The sequence below is a fragment of the Ursus americanus genome, chromosome 4 (assembly GCF_024610735.1).
Source record: "Ursus americanus isolate L20-20 chromosome 4, mUrsAme1.1.p, whole genome shotgun sequence".
NCBI classification, from domain to species: Eukaryota; Metazoa; Chordata; class Mammalia; order Carnivora; family Ursidae; genus Ursus; species Ursus americanus.
Genome location: NC_142130.1, coordinates 88,206,992 through 88,217,647, shown reverse-complemented (window position 1 = coordinate 88,217,647; position 10,656 = coordinate 88,206,992). Strand labels below are relative to the sequence as shown.

The 10,656-nt window shown below is 40.1% G+C and overlaps 1 long non-coding RNA gene and 1 other non-coding gene across 3 annotated transcripts; both read left to right on the top strand.

Annotated features, from left to right (window-relative positions):
* The first annotated feature begins 275 nt into the window (after positions 1 to 275).
* On the top strand, positions 276 to 4,115 carry LOC123784381 (uncharacterized). Of its 2 annotated transcripts, none has more exons than XR_006777438.2 (3): positions 276 to 686; positions 1,972 to 2,096; positions 4,004 to 4,115. It is a non-coding gene; the product is annotated as an uncharacterized LOC123784381 (long non-coding RNA). The 2 variants fall into 2 exon arrangements; XR_015724107.1 differs by having other exon boundaries at positions 1,060 to 2,096.
* A 6,468-nt stretch (positions 4,116 to 10,583) lies between these two features.
* On the top strand, positions 10,584 to 10,656 carry TRNAE-CUC (transfer RNA glutamic acid (anticodon CUC)). Its single transcript has one exon. It is a non-coding gene; the product is annotated as a tRNA-Glu (tRNA).

The following is a 10,656-nucleotide window of genomic DNA, read 5'->3' as shown; positions in this document are numbered from 1 at the left end:
CTCCTTCCTCAGCGGGGAGCCTGCTTCTCCCTCTGCCTGCCTCTCCTCCTGCTTGTGCTCTCTCTCCCTGTCTCTCTCTGGCAAATAAATAAATAGAATCTTAAAAAAAAAAGAAATGATATATTAAACTTTGTGAGCCAGTTATGCTTCGATCAAGTGTATATTACTAGTAATGGCAATGATAATTCAGTCCAGAAGAAAGTTGTGTTGTTTTTAGTTTGTAAAATAAATTTATTTATTTATTTATTTGAGAGCGAGAGCAAGAGAACGTGTGACCGTCCCCTTACTCTCTCTCGCAAATAAATAAATAAATAACACCTTTTCAAAAAATGTGCAAGGGAGTATATGGACTTAAAAAATTCTTCTAAGGGACAACAGGCAGAATGTTTAAAAACCACTGTCTTCCTGCATACAGTTTATCCATCCTTCTCAGCCTCAACACTGGCATTTCTGTTTCTGCGCTATCTCAGAAGAATGGGGAAGTACTTGCTTTGCATTCATAGCAGCAAAAGTCTGTGTGGCTAACTGTATGCTTGCTTCCAAAACAGATTTGCATAGCCGAAATCTTACAATAAGACGTGTTTATACTTGTATTCTGGGCAGCTCAAGTAACGGCTGAGGAGAGAACAGACCTCCTGTAGAGAAAGGAGGAAAGAATATCAGGAGCCAAAGCTGGAGCGGTGACTGTAAGTCTGCCCTAAATTTCTCTTTTATTAAAATCATGACGGAGTGCCTGGGTGGCTTAGTCTGTCAGGGGTCTGCTTTCTGTTCAGGTCAGGATCTCAGGGTCCTGGGATCGAGCCCCGCGTTGGGCTCTCTGCTCAGTGGGGAGTCTGCTTCTCCCTCTGACACTCCCCCTGCTTGTGTGCTCTCTCTCTCAAATAAATTTAAATAAAATCATAACACTTTTTTTTAATCTTGAAATATCTGGGTTTGTTTCTTCTCAATCTATTTCAACTCACTTTGTATATGGTTCAGATGATTTTCCCAAACCTGACTCTTTATTTATTTTTTTAAAATTTCTTTTTTTTTTTAAGATTTTGTTTATTTATTTGACAGAGATAGAGACAGCCAGCGAGAGAGGGAACACAAGCAGGAGGAGTGGGAGAGGAAGAAGCAGGCTCATAGCGGAGGAGCCTGATGTGGGGCTCGATCCCACAACGCCGGGATCACGCCCTGAGCCGAAGGCAGACGCTTAACCGCTGTGCCACCCAGGCGCCCCCAAACCTGACTCTTTAATCCCACTGTCAGGAAGAAATAAAATACAACGTCCCATAAAAGAACATGTAATAATGTGAAGTTTTGCTCTTCATCAATAAAAGCCAAAATATGGACATCTAGACTTGCAAAATTGCTACACTGTGATTGAAATCTTTAAACACACACACACACACACACACAAATTCTAAGTCCTCATTTCCAAAACATAGATAATTCTTTAAAAAAAAAAAACTATGGTAAAAACGCATAGCAAAAAATGTACTGTCTTAACTATTTTTAAATACACAGCTCGGGGGTGTTAACTCTATTCACACTGTTGTACAACAGAGCTCGAGAACTTCTTCACCTTGCAAAACTGAAACTCTGTACCTACCGGACGAACGGCAGCTCCTCATTTGCCCCGCCCCCTGGTCTCTGGCAACCACCATTCCTTGTCTCCTTCTTTTTTAGTAATCTCTGCACCCAGTGTGGGGCTCAGAATCACAACCCCGAGATCAAGTGTCGGGTGATCTATGGACTGAACCAACCAGGCGCCCCTTCCAGTCTTTGTTTCTATTAGTTTGACGTTTTTAGAGACTTTATATGAATGGGATCCTAGAGTATTTTGCCTTTTTGTCACTGGCCTATTTCAGTTAGTGCAATGTCCTCAAGGTACATCCATGTTGTAGCATGTGACAGGATTTCCTTTTTAAAGGCTGAATAATATTCCATTCCACATATATACATTTTCTTCATCTGTTCATCCTTCAGTGGACATCAGGTTGCTTGTATCTCTTGGCTATTGTGAATAATGCTGAACTTGGTTGTGCTGTCTCCAAGATCCTGTTTTCAATTCTTATGGATACAGACACAGAAGTGGATGACTGGATTCTATGGTAATTCTATTTTTAATTTTTTGAGGCATCTCTATACTGTTTTCCATAGCAGTAAATATGTAAATGTAAAATAACCATTTTACATCCTGCTTGAAAGAAAGCCAGAGCCCCCAAATGGCATCACTTGGGGCCTTAGGTTAAGGCCCCAAGTCAGTAAACAAGACTTAATACCTAACTGGACTACAATTTCAACCCCCTAGAAATGTAACCTTCAACTCACCAACATGGGAATTTCCTGGTCAGCAGTAGGAAATTTATTGATAGATCCATTCCATTCCCCATTGGAGGGCGACCTTGCCTAAAGCAATGGACGCTTTGCTAATAATTTCCTTTTCTCCACTCTCTCTCTACCTTTAAAAACTTTTCCTTTTCTGTAGTCCTTTGGAGTTCCCCTCTACTTGCTAGATGGGATGCTGCCCAATCCATGAATTGATTAAGAAAGCCAATTAGATCTTTGAAGTTTACTTGATTGAATTTTTGCTATTTAACAATCTCCACCAACAGTGCATAGGGTTCCAGTTTCTCTACATCCCCATCCACACTTGCTATCTTTTTGATAGTGACTATCCCAATGCATGTGAGGTGATATGTCATTGTGGTTTTGATTTATGTTTATCTAATGGTTAGTGATATTACACATCTTTTCTTATGTTTGTTCATTATTTGTGTAGCTTTGGAGAAATGTCTATTCAAGTCTTTCATCCATTTTTTAATCAGGTTACTTTTATTGTTGTTGTTGAGTTGTAGGAGTTCTTTATATATTCTGGATATTAGCCTCTTAACAGATACATGATTTGCAAATATTTTCTTCTTTGTGTTGGCTGCCTTTTCACTTTGTTGGTTGTTCCCTTTGATGTGCATTTTTAAGTTTGATGTAGTTCAAGTAGTTGATTTTTGTTTTCGTTACCTGTGCTTTTGGTGTCATATCCCAAAAAATCACTGCCAAATCCAATGTCATGAAGCTTTTCTCCTATGTTTTCTTCTAGAATTTTTATAGTTTTAGGTTTTGTGTTTAGGTCTTTCATCCATCATGAGTTGGTATATGGTGTAAGGTAGGGGTCCAACTTCATTTCTTTGCATGTGGATATCCAATTTTCCCAATACCATTTATTGAAGACACTATTCTTTTCCTCCTGTGGTCTTGGCACCTTTGCTGAAGATCATTTGACTATTTATGAAAGGGTTTATTTCTGGGCTTTCTATTCTGTTCCATTGGTCTCTAGGTCTATTGTTAAGCTCAAAAGCATTTTTTTATTAACATAGTTGTATAATATGTTTTGAAGTTGGGAAGTGTGAGGCCTCTAACTTTATTCTTTTTTGAGATTATTTTGCTATTTGGGGTCCCTTGAGATTCCAAATAAATTTTAGGATTTTTTTCTATTTCTACAAGAAATGCCTTGGGATTTGATAGGGACTGCATCAGTTCTGTAGATCACTTTAGGTGGTATGGGACATATTAACTACATATTGTGTCTTCCAACCCATGAACACAGGATGTCTTTCCATTTATTTATGTCTTCTTTAATTTCTTTCAGTCATGTGTTATGATTTTTGTTATATAAATCTTTCACCTCCTTGGTTAAGTTTATCCCAAAGTATTTTATTCTTTTCAATACTACCATAAATGGAATTGTTTTCTTAAATTCCTTTTCAGATCATTCATTGTTCATGTATAGAAATGTGACCCGTTTTGTGTATTGATTTTGTATCCTACAACTTCGCTGAATTTGTTAGTCTGCCTTAAATTCAATACTCTGGAAATATAAACACTTTCATGGGAAATTTTATTTCATTTAATCTTTGCTGGATCATTATTTGGTAATCTAATAGGCGACATTCTCAGCCGTTATTCTATAGAAAATAAACTCTTCTGTAGTGACATCTTTTATTTATTCTTTCATTGACAGATATGAATCGAGTGCCTATGTATTTCCAGTCACCATGCTTGGATCTGGGTATATACTGATAAATAAAGCATGCTTGGTCTCTGCCTCTTCGAGTCTAGATTCTAGTAACCAAACAAACAAAAACAATGACAAATTGTGATAAGAACTGTGGAGAAAATGGCCCAGGAGTCAAGTCAGGGACGATAGACAGGTCTCTTTGGCGGGGGGGAGGGTGATACAAAAGCTGAGGCCTGGAAGAAGGAGACCACGGTGAGGACAGGTAGGGAGGGACAGTGGGGCCACCCTAAGGAGACAGACCTCTTGTTTGTAAGAGTTTCCAGAAACAAAAAGGAGGTAAATACAGCTTGAGTGTCCTAGGTGAGGAGAAAAAGACAGGAGGTGGAGATGAGAACGTTCATGCCTTTTGCAAAGCCTGAGGAATAATATTGGATTGTTGTTTAGCAAAGGAACATTCATAGGGTATTTCAAAGTCCATCAGTTGCTTTCTTTTTTTTTTTTTAAGATTTTATTTATTTATTTATTTATTCGACAGAGATAGAGACAGCCAGCGAGAGAGGGAATACAAGCAGGGGGAGTGGGAGAGGAAGAAGCAGGCTCCCAGCGGAGGAGCCCGATGTGGGGCTCGATCCCATAACGCCGGGATCACGCCCTGAGCCGAAGGCAGACGCTCAACCGCTGTGCCACCCAGGCGCCCCCATCAGTTGCTTTCTGTATGCAGATGAGTGGATGGCTAGATGAGTGAGCCCTCTTCAATGCTTTGCCATGCTGTCAGCCATGCTCAGACAAGACAGAGCGGTTCTCGGCTTGAACTCTCTGCGGAGAGCCTAAACTATAGACGTGCTGTGTGATCGAGAGGAAAGAGAGGCCAGATGGTGAAAATGAAGGACCTAACTGACGTTCCTCATCTACTGGAAAGCTCTCCCATGTGCCACACAGTCAGAAAGTACAGCGAACACTGCAGAAGTCTTAACATAAGTCTGAACAGATTGTCAATGAAATGCAAGTAGAATAATTTTTAGTAACATAAAATTGGGCCTAAAACAAACCCTCCAAGGAAAATGTATGAAGATACTCCGTTTCTTGGTTTATTGAGAAGAAATTTGGAAGAGAATTTGGGTATATCTAACAAGCTGATTTGCCTGCTATTTTGGGAAAAGTCCTTTTTGTTCTCTTTCATTTTCAAAAAGGGGCTAACCATTGTTCCATATGGACCCTGAGTTAACTAGTTGAATTAAGGTAAAAGGAAACCATTATACCCAAGTTCTTCCAAAACTTTTCCACATGAGCCAATTGGACTACATACCTTAGAACATGTTCTGTAGAAAGAGAAGAACTCATAGACGATTTATTGGGTTCGGTGGCCAAAGAAGGAAGAGGTAATAGCAAACGCTGCCCCCACAATGCACTCTATCCATAACTTCAAGGTGCTACCTTGTAGGGTCTGGCCTCTCCCTGCGGGGTGGATGGGCCAGGAGATACTGCTTTTCACTTTCCCTGGGTCATGACTGATTGTTCTGTGCCCTCATCTTCAGTTGCTTCCTCAACAGGTGAGTGTCGGGCCGAGTCAGAGCTTAATGAGTCATCTCAATTAACAGGGTGTGCTTTGTGGCGGTCACACCCTGGGGCTAGGGCTGTTTCCTTTCTGGTCCGACGCAGCTCCAAAGCAGGGCTTCCTTCCCGTCTTCTCCAAAGCTGTTACTGTGGATGTGGGGCTTCCTTCAACGACTCATTTACCGAAAAGTTCGGCTCATTAAGAGACAAAGGTGCGTCTAGTTAGAGGAGATGGTGGCGAAGTTTTGCTCAACTGCTTCATCTTGCTTCCTTCTGCTTAGTAAACCCAACAACCGAACTGTTTCTGGGTCAGATCATGGTGACCAGCACAAGATGCTTACTTTTGCTTTTTTCCCCCCTCGTTGTTCAAGATGAAATAGTCACAGATAGAACTTCGAGAAACTCCTCGTGTAACCATACTTTGAAAAAGTAGCCTCTGAGGGTAACAACAGCTGAAGATTTATGCGGAGCCCTCTGGAAAGGATTGAGGCACACCGTTAAAGTTCTGGGGCGCCCGGGTGGCTCAGTCAGTTAAGCATCCCACTCTTGATTTTGGCTCAGGTCATGATATGAGGGTCGTGAGATCCAGCCCTGAGTTGGGCTCCATGCAGAGCATGGAGCCTGCTTAAGATTCTCTCTCTCTCGGGGAGCCTGGGTGGCTCAGATGGTTAAGCATTTGCCTTCGACTCAGGTTATGATCTCCAGGTCCTGGAATTGGGCCCCACATCTGTTGGGCTCCCAGCTCAGCAGGGAGTCTGCTTCTCCCTCTGCCTCTCCCCCTGCTTGTGCTCTGTCTCTCTCTCTCAAATGAATAAATGAAATATTTCACAAAATTCTCTCTCTCCCTCTGCCCCTCTCCCTCAAGTGTATGCACATGCTCTCTCTCTCTCTCTAAAAAGAAAGAAAGGAAGGAAGAAAAGTTCCAAGCCACTGTTTTCCAGATGGCAGGTTTATTTGTGGGGTCCATTAGCTTTCTTCCAGAAATTAAAAAATTTGTTTTCACTTTGATAGTAAGCTTAAAACTCTAATATAGGCCTTTTCTGGAATCATCAGAATGAACCTGTTGTATGTTGTGTTTAGGATCTTCTTGGGGCACAATAGTACTATTTTGACTATTTTCAGGTAATGGGACGGAAACAAAGATGAACTTAGTATGATTTATTTCAGCCAAATGGGTGGCAAATAGTATTAACCATATATTGTACGGTTGGACATTCACCATAGTCTGATTTAAAAAAAAGTAATGGCTGGGGCGCCTGGGTGGCTCAGTCGTTAAGCGTCTGCCTTCAGCTCAAGGCATTATCCCGGAGACCTAGGATCGAGCACCACGTCAGGCTCCTCTGCTGGGAGCCTGCTTCTTCCTCTCCCACTCCCCCTGCTTGTGTTCCCTCTCTCGCTGGCTGTCTCTCTCTTTCAAATAAATAAATAAAATCTTTAAAAAAAACAAAAGTAATGGCTGAATTGATTCCTTGCAGGGTTCATGGTAGATAAGTCATGCCGAACTCAAATAGTGAATTAATGTTTTTTGCTTTAATTTTATTGTTTTACAGTTTTGATTATAATTCATTTACAAATTGGATTTGGTTTTGTTATAGGAGAGCTACAAATTGAAGATTATAATTAGTTTTAAATTCACACATACTTAGGAATATTATAATAAAAACATTGTCAACATTGGGAGATGCCAAGAAGCTTTTTTTTTTTTTTTCTTTAAAGAGGTCCAAACACTTCTCAAGTTTGAGGAGCATCCTGCTAAATAAACAGATCTGACGACAAACGATGGGCCCTCTTGCTCTCCTATCTTAGAATGGTTGTTCTGGGGGTTCTCATCCCTCACCACACTTCAGAATCAACCGAGGAGCTTTAAACAAATACTATACTGTATCAGCTATGCTAATATCAGATATAGCTGTACTAATATAAAAAAATAGACTTTTAAGACAAAAATCGTTACTAGAGGCAAAGAATGACATTTTAAAATGATAAAAAGGTTAACCCATCAAGCAAAATAGGAACTATAAATATATATACATGTACAAACAGACCCCCAAAATACGTGAAGCAAAACAGACAGAATTGAAGGGAGAAACAGACAATGATAGTTGAAGACGTCAATATCCCACTTTCAGTGATGTATACAACACTAGGCAGAACATCAACAAGGAAACAGAAGACTCGAACGATATTATAAACCAACTAGATCTGATAGGCATGTATGGAACACTACAACAGAACGCACATTCTTCTCAAGTGCTTATGGAACATTCTCCAGGATGGATCATATGTAAGGCCATGCAAAAAGTCTCAATAAATTTCAAAGGATTGAAATAATACAAAATATGTTCTCTGACCACAATGGAATGAATTAGAAATCAGTAACGGAAGGAAATTTGGGACATTCACAAATATGTAGAAATTAAACAACATACTTGTAAACAATCAATGGGTCAAAGAAGTAATCACAAGGGAAATTAGAAAACACTTAGAGATAGATAAAAAGGAAAACACAACATACCAAAACTTACGGGATGCAGCTAAAGCATCAAGGGAAATTATAGCTGTAAATACCTATATTGAGAAAGAGAGTGGCACCTGGGTGGTGCAGTCAGTTAAGCGTCTCTTGGTGTTGACTCAGATTGTGATCTTGGGGTCTTGGGATCGAGCCCCACCTTGGGCTCCACACTCAGAGTGAAGTCTGCTTGAGACTCTCTTCCTCTCATTCTGCCCCTCCCCCTTCTCTCTCTGAAATAAATAAATCTTAAAAAAAAGGAAAAAGATCTGAAAGCAATAACCCAATGTTTCACCTTAAGAACCTAGAAGACAAAGTGCAAACTAAACCCAAAGAAACAGAAGGGAGTAAAAGAATGAATAATAGAATGACAAATAAATGAAATGAGAATAGAAAGACAGTAGAGAAAATCAATGAAACCAAAATTGATTCTTTGAGAAGATCAATTAAATTGACAAATCTTTAGCTGAAAAAAAAAAAAGAGATTGAAAGTGCTATGATCAGGAATGAAAGAGGAGACATTACTATCAACCATACAGACATAAAAGGTCTATAAAGGAATACTGCAAACAATCGTACGCCAAAAAAACCTAGATAACCTAGATGAAATGGGTAAATCCTACAAAGACGCAAACTACAAAAACTAATTCAGGAAGAAACAGAAAATCTGAACTGATCTACAGCAAGTAAAAAATTGAGTTAGTAATCCAATCCCATAACAGTCCCATTTCCCACAAAGAAAAGCTCACATCAGCATGGTATCACTGGTGGATTTTACCAAACATTTTTTTTTTAAAGATTTTATTTATTTATTTGACAAAGAGAGACAGCCAGCGAGAGAGGGAACACAAGCAGGGGGAGGGGAAGAGGAAGAAGCAGGCTCATAGCGGAAGAGCCTGACGTGGGGCTCGATCCCAGAACGCCGGGATTACACCCTGAGCCGAAGGCAGATGTTTAACGCCTGTGCCACCCAGGCGCCCCGGATTTTACCAAACATTTAGAGAAAAATTAACACCAATCCTTCACAAACACCTCCCAAAACAGAGAAAGAAACCTTTCCCAAATCATCATGTAAGGCCAGCATGACCTGGAGATGAAAAGCAAACAATGCGTCCGAAAACGACAGACCAATATCCTTTATTTATTTATTTATTTTTTTAAAGATTTTATTTATTTATTCGACAGAGATAGAGACAGCCAGCGAGAGAGGGAACACAAGCAGGGGGAGTGGGAGAGGAAGAAGCAGGCTCCCAGCGGAGGAGCCTGATGTGGGGCTTGATCCCAGAACACCAGGATCACGCCCTGAGCCGAAGGCAGATGCTTAACCACTGTGCCACCCAGGCGCCCCTGGACCAATATCCTTTATAAAAATGAGTGCAAAAATCCTCAACATGACACTAGCAGACTGAATCCAGTAACATGTAAAAAGGATTATACACCAGGGGCTCCTGGGTGGCATAGAGGTTGGGCGTCTGCCTTTGGCTCAGGGCGTGATCCCCGCATTCTGGGATCGAGCCCCACATCAGGCTTCTCTGCTGGGAGCCTGCTTCTTCCTCTCCCACTCCCCCTGCTTGTGTTCCCTCTCTCGCTGGCTGTCTCTATCTCTGTCGAATAAATAAATAAAATCTTAAAAAAAAAAAAAGGATTATACACCATAATCAAGTGAGATTTATTCCAGGAATGCAGGTCAGTTTTTTTTGCATACAAAAGCATACAAAAGCATTTGCATACAAAAGCAAATAAAAGACCAAAACAAAACTAAAACAAAACAAAGATCATCTTGGTAGACACAGATAAAGCCTTTGACAAACATATGACATATGACACCCTTTCATGATTAAAAACACTTAACAAACTGGGAACAGGATGGACTTCTTCACCCTGATAAAGGACATCTACAAAAAGCCCCACAGCAAACATCATAGTTAATGGTGAAAGACCATGAGCTTTCTCCCTAAGATTAGGAACAAGACACTATCCACTTTTATTCAACATTGTATTAGAAATTCTAGCTGGGGCAATCAGACGAGAAAAACAAAAGATATCTGTATTGGGAAAGAAGAAGTAAAACTATCTCTATTTACAGATGATATAGTCTTGTATATAGAAAACCCTAAGGAATCCACCAAAACCACTGTAAGAGCTAATAAATTAGCTCAGTAAGGTTGCAAGATAAGTATACAAAAATTTTGCTTTTAGCTTTTGGCAGCTGTGAGGCTGGGGAGATCCCAGCCAGGCTGAGGAAGTCGAATCTCATTGTCCTCCTACCCTTCAACTTTTCCTCAGAGCCCCTCCATAAAATGGTTTGGTTCCCCTCACCTCAAAGTGTTTTTTTTGGTTTTGTTTTTTGGTTTTGGGTTTTTTTTTGCTTCTATACACTAGCAACAAACAATTTGATAATTAAATTAAGAAAACAATTCCATTTTCAATATATTAAATAGAATAAAATACTTAGGAATATATTTAATCAAAGAAGTGCAAGGATTAAGCATTGAAAACTAAAAAACATTATTGAGGGGTGCCTGGCTGGCTCAGTCAGCAGAGCATGTGACCCTCAATCTCAGGGTCATGAGTTCAAGTCTCATGTTGGGCA